We start from the raw sequence: 12921 nt of genomic DNA on the forward strand, positions 1-12921 counted from the left end.
CTTTCTCGTTTTTACCGCAGTGTTGTGCCCTAGTGGCCCCGGAGTCGCTCATTCTGCGAAGCCGCCGGAAGCTTATTAGGGGCAGGAAAGGCTACTTTTCCGTCCGAGTGCGTGGACCACTTTTTAATGCGTAGCAGTCTTTGCCGAATACCCCCACAGCGGTACCGTGTAACGCCCTGCATTTCCACAAAAATTCAGATATCGTGGAAGTTCTACCTGTGATCGTTATAATAGCGTAAATAGAGATAACTGGTCGCACGAAATCTTGAGAAACTAAAAAATAAAAAAATTGTAAAAAAACATTGAAAATCGCGAAACGTCTAACGTCCTGCATTTTCACAATAATGCAGATTTCGTGAAAGTTCCACCTGTAACCGTTATAATTGCGTAAATGTAGAAAATTGGTTGAACGAAATTTTGAAAAACTAGAAAAAAATACCAAAAATATGAAATAATTACTAAAAATGGCGAACGGTGTAACGACCTGCATTTCTACAATAATCCAGATTTCGGGAAAATTCCAAATGTAACCATTATAATAGCGTAAATGAAGATAATTGTTCGGACGGAGTTTTGAAAAACTACAAAATAAGAAAAATTATATAAAAGTACGGAAAACGGCAAAATGTATATTGCTGGCATTTCCACAATAATGCACCTTTCGCAAAAGTTTCACATGTAGTCTTTATAATAGACTAAATGGAGATAATTGGTTGAACGAAATTTTGAAAACTAAAAAAAATTTGCATAAACCCACTCTCAAGACAAGCGGCATACGAATGTTACGCATTTGTAGATAATTCTCTGAATTTATGCAGATTTTTTTTTTTAAAGTTGAGGGACAATTTGTGAGTGTATGGGATAACCGCAACCTTTTCCGTGCTATCCGAAGTTTCTGAGCATGGCTGAACCCATGATGAGAATGATCCTACGGGAACATGGTAAAGGGAAAACGAGATTCCTCGCTTTGCTCAATTTGTAGAGTGGCTGCAATCGACTGGTGTTCGATTTTTATCTCCTCTTAGGGACGTTATCTATTGCAGCGCTAGTTCCTACGGCGTGGACAAAATAACGGAGAGTCGTAAAACTGTCTTTGCATTAAAAGCGGTGAAAGGCAGCGTTCCAGAAGTGGCCCCTTTTTAATTATTTTACTGAACCCTGGGAGCGTGTCCTTAGCACAAGTGCATGCTTAGTGTGCAGCAAAGCAACAATAGGCGTCATTCGGACTCTGCTGCTTGGAAGGGTGCCTAGCTTAGGCAATGTGCCAAGGGGCGCTCTCAGCCGTTAAGGCTTGCCTCAGACGGTAACGATTATTTACAGGAGTTCTCGTGGCCTGAAAGCAAATACGAGAGCGTTCAGTGCTGCAACCTACAGGGTATACGACACTCGGGAGGACTATTCAACGGGTGTGTTGCACAAAAGCGCCCCTAACTGCACAGCTGTCTGGCCGTGCCTCTCCCGCAACGCCCAGACGGAACGTTCCACAGAAAGGGCAGGAAAGGGGGGAGGGGGGCGAAAGGCGATGGCTACATAGACCCGTTAATTGAGGTTTGCGTAAAGGGACAACGGTTTGGCGCCGGTATAGAATGAAGACGCCGCCACTCGAAAAGAAAGCGCAGAAGACGTGGAAGGAAATCGTTGCACTCGATCCTCCTTCTCACAGTGCATTATTTCACTACTTGGAGGACAATGGCGTCGCTAGGGCACTAGAATCTTCAGCTTAGAGCGGATAGTTTACCTTATATTCAATGTTCTGGAATGGGATGGTATTATTTCTTAACTTTTGTTTTTTGTACCCGTTCCTTGTTGTCTTCTTGGTAGACGTGCTGTCTTTTTCTTTTCCCTTCTTCCCCGCAGAGTAGCATGTCGGCGTGTCAGCATACCTCTCTATGTGTACTGATGTGGGCGTTGCTCCATAGACTGCGTGGTGGACCTGCTAACGTTTGCGCAGCAAAAAAAGAAGTCGCAAACGCCTGTCGGCAGCCCTCTTCTTTGAAGTCAAGGGCGCCCATGACAATGTCATTCATGAGGATATTCTAGACGCCCTGGAGATCTTCGGACTTGGTGGGCGAGTTTGTCGATGGGTAGAAAGCTTGTTGTCCGGAAGATCTTATTATGTCATGACAGAGGACTGCCCGACATCAAAGCACCTTATTAAACATGGTGTTCCTCAAGGTGGGGTGCTAAGCCCACCGCTTTTCATCGGAACTTGTGTCCGCTCTCCCCAAAAATGTCTACGTCTTGTTGTGCCAGAGCGCCTGGCCCAAATGCGTTGCACGGGGCTACGCGCCGACAGTGAGGCTGAGTCACGCCCTTCCTACACCGTGGTCACGCCTCGTCCAAACCGGATCAAACCACCGCGGCTGGATTGTCTAGACTTGTCTCGCCGCGAAGGCGCCTCTCCCTTTCGTCGCGGCGGCGCGGCCAAATCCCGCATCTGAGAACGACCAAATAAGGACATGTCGCTACGCCTGGAGGCGAGGTCACGGAGACGGCGTGGGCGTCGCCCTCCCTTTCCCCATTGGCGGCGCAGCTGATTCACCGCTTCGCTACCATTCGCCGGAATTCAAACTTCAGGCAGCGAGAGCCCTGATTGGAGCTATTCGAACTTCTCGGAGCCACAACGAACTTCCCGGGGTATATAACAAGCCCGGAGGCTCTCACCGTCGGCATTCCTCGGCGGCTTCTCTCCGGCGGCACTTTTCGGAGACACCGAGTGAAAAGGTGCTGTCGCCTTTGGGCGAGTCATGTAACGTTTGGTTGCCCTGTACATACTGTATATAAATGTTACTTCAACTTTTCGTCGGCTCGAGAACTTCATCGCTCTGCTCTGTGCCGCGTCGATAGCGGAAGGAGCAAGGCAATGTCGCTACACCGGCTACTGCGCTCGGATGGCCAGTCGCAACAGTGGAGGCGGCGGTGAGAGGGCCTAGTCCCTACAGCGGAGACAGCGTCGGGATGACTGATTCCCAACATCGGTAAGGAGCTGGATGCGAGTCACAACTAGCTGGGGGCAGCGCTGGGAAGGTGATTCCCAACAGTCTCCATTTCTGCAGATGCCATTTGCCTCTGTACTTCGGGCGTCAATCGACCACAGCTACGGGCCCGACTTCAAAAGGCGGCCAATGTCACGGGATCTTACCTGCAAAGGCAAGGTCTGAGCATCTCGGGTGACAAGTGCGCGCTTGTTGCATTTACCCGCAAGCCCATGTCCCGATATTCTATCAAGATCAATGGAAGGTTGGTTCCCTACTCGAGGCATCACAAATTCCTCGGCATTATCATCGACAGAGACATTTCATGGAGCCCACATGTAACTGTCCTTAGGAATAAACTCACCGCCACTGCCATAATATTCAGATTTCTTGCTGGAAAGACGTGGGGAAAATCGGTAAGAGGAATGCTGCAGCTGTACTCCGTACTTTTTTTAAGAGCCTTGCGATACAGCTTGCCCGCAATTTCCAATACGTGCTCCACTAACCTTCGGGTAATACAGAGAATCCAAGCGGAGGCTCTGCGTACGTGTCTTGGTTTGCCGCGTTGTGCATCAACAGTGGGTACAATGTGCATCACTCAGGAATACCCAATAGCAACGTATGTGGCTACTGAAACACTACACCTCCTCACGAGGCTGCCATCTCACCACCTGGCGCAGCTCCCTCGGAATCGACCACAATCTACGTTTTCAGAAATTGTCACAACTCACAGGGCTGAAATCCCGTTGAGGTACGCCCCTGCGGTTACATCGTTCTCCCCATTGTGGTGTCTGACACAGCCTGAGATCCGTCTCAGCATTCCGGGAATAAGCAAAAAGGCCGTCTTGCCATCACTGGCACTTCAACAGCTTACAATGCTGTTACTGCACGAATGGTACAACGACCGCCAACATGTATACACGGATGGCTCAGTAATGCCATCCAGTTCGGCAGGTGCGGTGGTTGTTCCAGCAGATTTTACCACAACTCGATTACGTATTGCCCATAGCACGAGCTCGACAGCTACAGAACTTGCAGCCATTCGTGAAGCTCTTCATCCTGTTATCGGAGCTACTCCTCAAAACTGGTCTATTTTCTCTGACTCCAAGGCTGCTTTACAAAGCTTACGCGCAGCCCTGTGCTACGGCCCGCTCCACCAACTGGTGACAGACATAACGAGAAAAATTCCATCAAGCCACCACGAACGCCCATGACATTATCCAGTGGCTTCCTGGTCACTGCGGAATCATCAGCAATGTATTGGCGGATGAAGCTGCTCGTACAGGCACGGAGAGCGAACGCATAATCCTGCATCCGCTTTCAAGGACCGATGCCGCGAGGACGCTCCGCTCCTTTGCTCGTAGAATCACCATACAGCAATGGAACTCACCGGACTTCTCGAATCACCATCTCTATATTCAAGATCCCCTTCTTCAACGCCGTCTTCCGTAAGGGTTGTCTCGACCACTGCAGTCGACTTTACTTTGTAGATTGTTGTTGCGAGTGGCCTTCAGGAAAGCTTACTCCTTCCGCCTCGGTATGGTCAGCAGCGCCCAATGTGACGCCTGAGGGGCGGAAGAGACGACAGAGCATGTGCTGTGTCGCTGCCCCGAATAATCTTCGGGGAGTAGCGTGTTTTCCACCGCGCTCAGAAGATTGGGCAGTCGACCACTTACAGTAGAGACTATCCTAGGTCATCTCCACCATCGAGTTCACAGAAGGCGGCGAAAGCCCTTCTACGTTTCCTGAGCAAAACGAATTTGTAGGAAAGACTGTGGTGCCCAAAACGGGACTAGAGAGTGCGCCTTCCCACTCCTATTTCTTCCTCTTCTCCCGCCCTCGCTATTATCCCCTGAACCCCATTCCCCCAGTGCAGGGTAGCAAACCGGGCTTTACACCTAGTTAACCTCCCGGCCTTTCCGTGCTTTCTTTCTCCTTCATGTAAATGAAAATTTAGCTTTAAGGTTGGACAAAAGAAGAAGTTGGACAGACATGTGGAACTCAGGGTGGATAACAGATGGACAACCAGAGTAACAGAATGTCTGACGAGGGACGGTAGAAGTACCGGGGATTCAAGGCATGATGTAAGAACATTATGGGGCAAGGCAGCGATACGGATGATATAAGATAGGAAGGATCAGCTGGAAGTCTTAACTCTTGACGTCAGCTGAGTGACGATGGAAAGGGTTTATTTTTTCATTTTTTTCACGAAAAATCACGCAGTGCGATACCATAATATTGCGTTGGATAACTGCAGACAACGCATGGACAAAATTCTGCTTGAGTAGATCCATTCCAGCCCAGAGGCTTGTTAAGGTCGGGTGTTGCCAGGAAGAGTGGGCTGGGAAACTCAAGCCTGGGAAACGCAGGGAGAGATTCTCCCCAAAAGCTCACTCCTTAATTATATGCGGAAGTATTACATAACTAGAAAGGTCGAATATCCAACGCCCCTGGCACATGGACAGCCCACAGAACGGCCGACGAATAGTACACCGATGGCTGGTGGCTCAAAGAATTAAAAACAGTTCGAAGAACGCCAAGACTGGAGCCAGATTTTTCAGGGAGGCTCGCGTAAACGAAGGAAAGTAATTGATTTAAAGGAAAGGTAGGCGAATTGAGGAATGGCTTCGACTGTGGGCTCATTACTGCGAACGAGCGCGCAACCTCAACGCCATCGCATTTCGGTGATTTAAGCGGACTAGAGCACGACCTAATGGACGCGTTGTGTCTTCGACTTAAAAACGGGGACTGGATACACATATTGAAGCCGAAATGATGCATGTGACTTGGTATGCGCTGAAGCATCACAGTGTGACTCTTCTCGCACAACTCTTCGAACAATAGAACGATGTCTGCGGAAAACTACCCTTAAACACCGCATTTTGTAGAGAACCCTGTAACCTACTTATTTGAGGTCACAAAATATTCTGGTATTGCGGAACTGCACCCTCAATAGTCCGGAACGTAAACGAAACAGCTCTGCTGTGGCATACGAACTTTTTTTTCAAGCAATCCTGAATCGTGGTGTCTCGCTCTTTGACGGGAATCACAACTGCTGCCGTAGATGAAGACGTATTTTGACGCCGTTGCGGAATCATCAAACACAACATGCGACGCATCACCGTATATTTTATGAAGGTACTACAACGCAAGATGCCCCAGGAACCTTTGGCGAAACACGAAAGCTTCTACCAACTTCGGGAATCGCACCCGTAAATTGTGTACAGTCCACAAAGGCACGTGTGAAATTTTGGTGAGCGCGAATAGTGAGGGCATCAAACGATGTTATCATGCCATATTTCTAGAGTAACTGGAATCGCGCTGAAGCCTGAAAATACTGGACAGTGGATGGCGACGATGTCTTGTCACATGGCGGAGCTCAAAATGAAGCGGTTCTTGTACAAGGTACACATGAACTCGGGTGCCTCTAGCTTTTGCAGTCGTTGCCCATGCTGACGTAGACACCGTGGTCGATTTTTCAAGACACGTTGTCCTCGTGCCTGCCCAGCTTCAAGCCCGCGTGTAGGCGATGGTAGAAGTTTACAAAATATGCGTGTACTGTACCGCAAACGACGAACAAAGGAGGTATATAATGCAGGCCCACCAATGACTGAACTGATGGGCGAGTGACTTCCAAGCCATGTCTCGGAGGACGTGGATATGAAACTCCGTAATATAATTCTTCTTGCAGAGACGTATTTTGACTACGAAGTCACTGCTTCCCGAAGCCCTAGGGTTCGGAAGGTATACACAGAAAGTAAGCTACGCATCCGCAGAGGTGACTAAAAGGAGTTTTGAATGCAGCATAAGGTGGTTTTGGTGGAACGCAATTTATTGGCTTTTAGAAGGGCAGGGGATTGGGGAGAGGAGGCCCGGACTCCGACTCAGGGGAATCCGAGTGCCATGGACGTGGCCTCTGCTCTGCCGACCAATAGGAGATAGTCCTCGATGGAGGGGCTGTCTAGGATAAGCCTCCAAGGCCTGTAGGAGCATGACGGAATGGAAAGGGGATGCTGCTGTTAGTGATGGCTTGTAGGGGTGCCTGTCCTGAAAGCAAGGGAGGAGGGGTGCCGATCCGAGGAACCGGAGGAGAGGTGTGACCGCAAAGCCACACCATGTGCAACATAAGGAGAAAAAGCAGGGAGAATGAGATCATCGACAACAGATACCACCTACGTTGAAGTAAATATAATTTGAGCCCGCTGCCCAAAGCAGGAAGTACCAGCGGCCGAGGCGAACGCCGACTGTTGTCAAATTATATCCATCGCTGCCTTCATAAGTTATGGGGTCAGAGCTTCTAAACCAGGAGTTTCGCAACGAACAAAAAAAAAAAAAAAAGAGCCCAAAGCAGCGCTAAAATTACAGGGGCAGTTTAATATATAAGTATCCAGTTCTGTGGCGATATGTCACACGTCTAAACCCTGACAGAGAAGGGAGTCCGAAACAATCAATCTACCATGCAGTTAAATTTCGCCTCTCCATCTTCTTGGCGAACTGATGGAGACGAAATAGTGATGTTCTTTTTATGCGCGAGCCGAGAGGATGATCTCGACTCGCTCCGATGACCGACGACCGATGCTTGGAGCGGGTGAGGGATGAGGACTGCCTTCCTTACTGGATATTAGGTTTATTTACACTATTTACATTACTCCAAGTTACATCAGGTCAGAGTGACGGTTACATTGTCACTCTGACAGCAGCAGCCTGTTCGGCCGAGATCTATACTGAACTAAATCCCCTCTCGACCGACCCCCGACAAAACCCAACACTCCGGTTTTGATACCAAAAACCCCGCCTCCAAAAAGGGGGCGTACAAGAAAGAGAGAAAAACCCTTTAAACAATTAATAGAAACCCATTGATTGGCCACAGGAACCAGCCAATCACACATGTGTCCCCACCTGTGGTCACGTGACCCAACCCTCTCTCTTATGCACTCAAAGTGCGTTTCCCACGCACGCTGTTGCACCCGGCCAGAAAATACAGGACATCTGTGGCCTAAAGTGAACCAACCATTACGTTCAGCGGGCGGCATCTGCACAAAAGCCAAGCCGAGGGCCCGGAGCGGTCCTCGCGCGGCTGACCTCCCTCCGCGCGGCGCCTCCCGCGACGCCCTCATTGTCCCGCGACGCGCGGGACAATGAGGGTTGCTAATTCCCTCCCTGACGAAGGGCGCCGCCGCCTGCCGCCAGTCCCACCGGAAGACGCGCTTCAGGCCCACTCGGTGGTCTCCGAGGCGATTGACCCGTCAACGACCAACGCCGCCGCCGGAGTCGAAGATTTTCCAAACTTACACCGCGCGCGCTTTCAACACTAAGAGATACGATAATCTGGCTTCTCGTCAGCTTGTTATGCTGAATGACCCAGCCACCTCCGACGCGACAGAGATACCCAGGCTAATCGCCCCCGTCCTTTGACACACAAAAGGACGGGCACAACACACGCTCTTCGCGTCTCCGAACTTGGCGTCCGTGCGGCTACATGAAAGGGACACGGGATCGTAGCTACCAGCGGAGGCGACGCCAATACATGAGCCACCGGCGGCCTACATTGATTACATGCGGAGCCCGAACTTAACACATGCGTATTGACCAGTAGTCACACCAAAGAAGTTGGTGGGAGTGACAGACGAAGCGAACAAAGACAAGCCGACTCTTGCTCGCTATACATCTAACATTCCCATAGGTACTTAAAAAAGAGAAAAAAAGAAACTGAGCCAGCCCCACAAAAGAAAAACCAAATGAGTAAAGATAGAAAGGAGAGCACGGAACTTGGGAAAGTCAAACCACCACTTGCCTCCAATAACGAGGCCGCATAGAACTGAAGATGTATAAATAATCTCGCAGATGAGGAAAATGAAAAGGAGAGAAAACTTTTGGAAGAATTTGGGATAAGTGAAAGCTGGAGCAGGCGGAGTGTAAGCAGAATAACGAGATAGAAAGTACGCAGCAGCCGTGTAGTCCCGTAGCCAGTGTGATGGAATCGAGAGGGGGATGTCTGTAAGTGCTGCAAATATGTGTGCGTAGTGCGACCTGCCAGTGAAAAATGCCCGCATTGGCATTAGCTTTATCTGCAAAATTCAAGCGACTGTTCTGGGTCGAACGACGAATATCCGTAGGCCAAATGTTGAGACCAAGACTGGCGCACCTACTACGGTATTGTGAGCCGCCGCGGTGGCTCAGTGGCTAAGGCGTTGCGCTGCTGAGCACGAGGTCGCGGGTTCGATTCCCGGCCGCGGCGGCCGCTTTTCTGATGGAGGCGAAAAGCAAAAACGCCCGTGTGTACGAGATTTCGGCGCACGTTAAAGAACCCCAGGTGGTCAAAATTAATCCGGAGCCCTCCACTACGGCGCGCCTCATCGCCTGCGTTGCGTCGGCGCGTTAAACCCTACAATCAATCAACTACGGTATTGTGAAAGCGTACCTATTAAAAACAACTACTCACCTCACGCCCCGCAAAATCTGCAGCCGTTAACCTGCCCGGGCCAGTTATTAAACTGGAATGTAAAAAAAAAACTGTGGTTGATTCCTCTGTAATAGGAATCAGTAAAACACGAAAGGGAAATGTGCAGCGAAATCTGCAGCTGAGCATGATTTGCGGGCGGCTGCTGTCTTGTGGGTGTGCTTGGCGAGCGACGTCCTGCTGGCGGGTCGCTTCGGCAAAAATGTACTGGCGTCATTTCCGTGACAGATATGACGTCAGTGAAATCTTGGTGTATCCCGGCATACAACATTTTCGTGTTAAAATATAAAACCCGAAAACGAACAATTGCCCTAAGTATAACGTACTCTTTAGTACTAAACATCGCTTCCCCGCAAGAATACCTTGTGTGCAGGGGTGCACCCTTTACAGGCCACTTGCTGCGTTGAGCTGGCGTCACTTCCGTGATGGATATGACGTCAGCGAAATCTTCGTGTATCCTGGAATAAAAGACTTTCGTGTTAAAATGACAAAACAACAAACAAACAAGGCACAGGAGAAACGGTAAGAAAGGAAAGGAGAAAACTGGCCAGAGGTTGTAGGAGAGCAGTTTCACCCCGTCCACACTCACTGTCCTGCGTAGGCGAACTTAAATAGTCCCGCAGAGGGAAAAGGTAGGCGGCGTAAAGCGGGATCTGGAAGGCGTTAGCCGACAGAGCACGGTTCGCCCGCTCTCTTCCAGCGTCCGGCATTCCTCGCTGCTGCTTTCTACAACGTTCTTCCTTCGCTACCTCTCTCTCCGCTCTGGCGTGTCATCTTTCTTCAGTAGCGCTCCGCGAGTTCTTATCGGGAGGACGAAAGAGACGAGTGCTTTGCCCTTCGGGGAAATGGCTTCCCCTCTTCCTTTTTCCGCACCGAGACTAGAGAAACAGAAGATTAAGTGCTTAGACCTTTCTTTTAGTTTCCTGGTGATGAAGTGCGCCATTCTGACTCGTACGGGGGCTCTGTGTGCCGAAAGCGTTTGCGAGGTATAGGTGGCACGACTGGTGACTGCGTCGAGCTGGGATTTCAGAGCTGCAGAGTTGCAGCGTTGTTTAACAAATGCTTCAGTTCAATGGCACTACCCTTTATGCTTTAAAGCACCGCATATGTATAGGACCAGTGTAAGTATGTGGCGGATAGGGTGTCGAAGTGACGAAAAAATAGAGGGCTCCTCAGCCGCTCTAGCATGAGTAAACGCGAGGTCAGTACTTATCGCTGGGTGCGTCGTGAGTTAAGTAATGCGGTGTGGTGGATGAACGTTTTTTTAGAACTTTAATCGTTATAATACCCTGTATGGAGATAACTGGTCGGACGGAATTTTTAAAACCAAGAAATAAGAATAATAGAAAACAAAAATTTTCACAAAAAATGACCTTACAAAAAAAAATTGTGGTTGACCCTCCTTCATAGGAATCGGAAAAACACGAACGTGAAAGGGGCCTTCACAGGAGCACTTGAATGTTAGAGGAACTTCCTTCATGTGCGAAGGGTTCGCGAGCCTGACCCCTCCAGAGGAGGTGACGCCGACACGCAAGAAACAAAAAAAAGTAACCTGTTTATTCCGGGACAACAAAACCAAAAATGACATGCACAGAAAAAGCAACTTGAAACACAAGTGTGCCTACTACTACTAAGTTATTCGGTATGGAAAAGGAAAAGAAGTGCACTGGGGATATCATTGAGCACATCTCTCACCTGCATAAAACCAAGTGCGGGGGGAGGGTGAAGAGGGGATGAAAGACTAGCGAGGAGAAAAGGGGTGATGAAAGAGCTAGTAAAGTATGCCTCGATTCGCGCGCGTCCCCCGTACACGAAGGCGCTGGCATCGAGACGCCAACTGTCGGCGCTGATTAGCGTCATGATGCGCTACTTCGCTTCCTCTCTTCTAGACGGCAGCACCATCTGAATGAGTCATAGCGAAGGACATAAGGCGCGTTCTTCGTAGAGCTACTCACCTCACGTTTCCGCTGATAGCGCAGTCCGTAGAGCGCCACGCACCTCCCGTTGCGGCGAGAGGCTCGAGCGGGCATGGGCTCGAATCCGGGCGCCGCAGCGTCAATGGCACTTTTTCTGGCGACGTCACTTCCGTGACGGATATGACGTGGGTGAGATCTTCGTGTACCCGGCAACAAAACACTTTCGTGTAAACTATGCATCTTATAGATCTCCCCAAAAAACCGAACACTAAACGAAAAAAAAAAAAGAATTGGAGCAGCTTGCCCTAGTGATTCAAGGCTGGAGAAACAGCAGAGTTGGCAGCCCGTCTCCCTTCGTCGGAGACCGGGCTGTTGCACCTTACACGCATGGTTTCCCGAATTTGCCGCTGAAAGTTCTTCATGACTGGCAGGCCCGGATCGTTTCGTCCGCAGGCTATCACATCTCTCCCAAAGTGGACCGCATTAGCACCCGCTAGAACCCGCGGCAACCGGATTCGCCAACTCGGCGCGTGTAGTGTGTCTGTGCTCCCCACTTCAGGCGCGAGCGCACGTGAAATGGCGAGGGGAACAGCACGCGAGAAACCTCACCACGAACGCTGGGCAGCGTGTTCTCGAAAGTTGTGCTGGCCGACGCCGGGCGCTCGTCACGAGGCGCACGCTCACGTGAGCTCGATATTTTTCTCGGTATTTCTTGCCAGTTCCTCACGTGGCGCAACCCTGTAGACGCCGGCCGCTCGTCACCAGGCGTGCACTCACGTGCGCTTGGCTGGGCTGAGTTTTCTGGTGACGCTCGACGGCCGAACTAAAAACTTAAAGAAAAGAAAAGCTGTGTTGTTAAAAAATTCTGAAAAAGAACGCTGGAAATGCGTATGCAAAAATAGCGCATACAAAAAAAAAAAAAACGTGGAACTCCCTGCATTTCCACAAACATACGAATTTGGCAGAAATAACACTTTTAACCGTTATACAGGGTGATCAAAATTAAGTCGAAAGGTTTTTTAAAAATCAGGTGCTTATATTTACGTGAAGACCACCTCTACAGCGAGGCTATATGCGCCCAGGGGGACACAGAATGATGGAATAAGTATTGATGTCGGTGGCTTAATTAAATAAAATTTATTAATTAACTTCTTAGTGGCGGCAGGAGGCAAGTATGTTTGTATTGAAAAGTTAGACGCAATCGTGTTCCTACACCGTTTCATTTGGCACAAATCTTGTAGCGCATCTGTACTCCGAGATACAGAACTGCGAAGTTTAATTGCGTTCGCATGATTACGCATGCTAGAGAAAACCACCAGGGGGCCGAACGAAGCCGAATGGCATCTCTCTAACCAAATAGAGTGGGAGACTGCGGTGACCAGCTCCAAGCCTGAGACCCAAATTCAGGCCGTGGACTGGGCTTTAGAAGTCGCCACGAAGCAAGGTCTTCTGGCCACTTCACGGTGTCAAGAAGAAGCCCATCATTAATCAAAGTCAATGATTATTGACTAAATAAAGTTGTTCCTCCTCCTCCTCCTACGCATGCTAGACAGTGAAGACCGGCGCATAG

This window comes from Haemaphysalis longicornis, unplaced genomic scaffold (genome assembly GCF_048455015.1).
Source record: "Haemaphysalis longicornis isolate Haplotype H1 unplaced genomic scaffold, Haemaphysalis longicornis Haplotype H1 scaffold_7, whole genome shotgun sequence".
NCBI lineage: Eukaryota > Metazoa > Arthropoda > Arachnida > Ixodida > Ixodidae > Haemaphysalis > Haemaphysalis longicornis.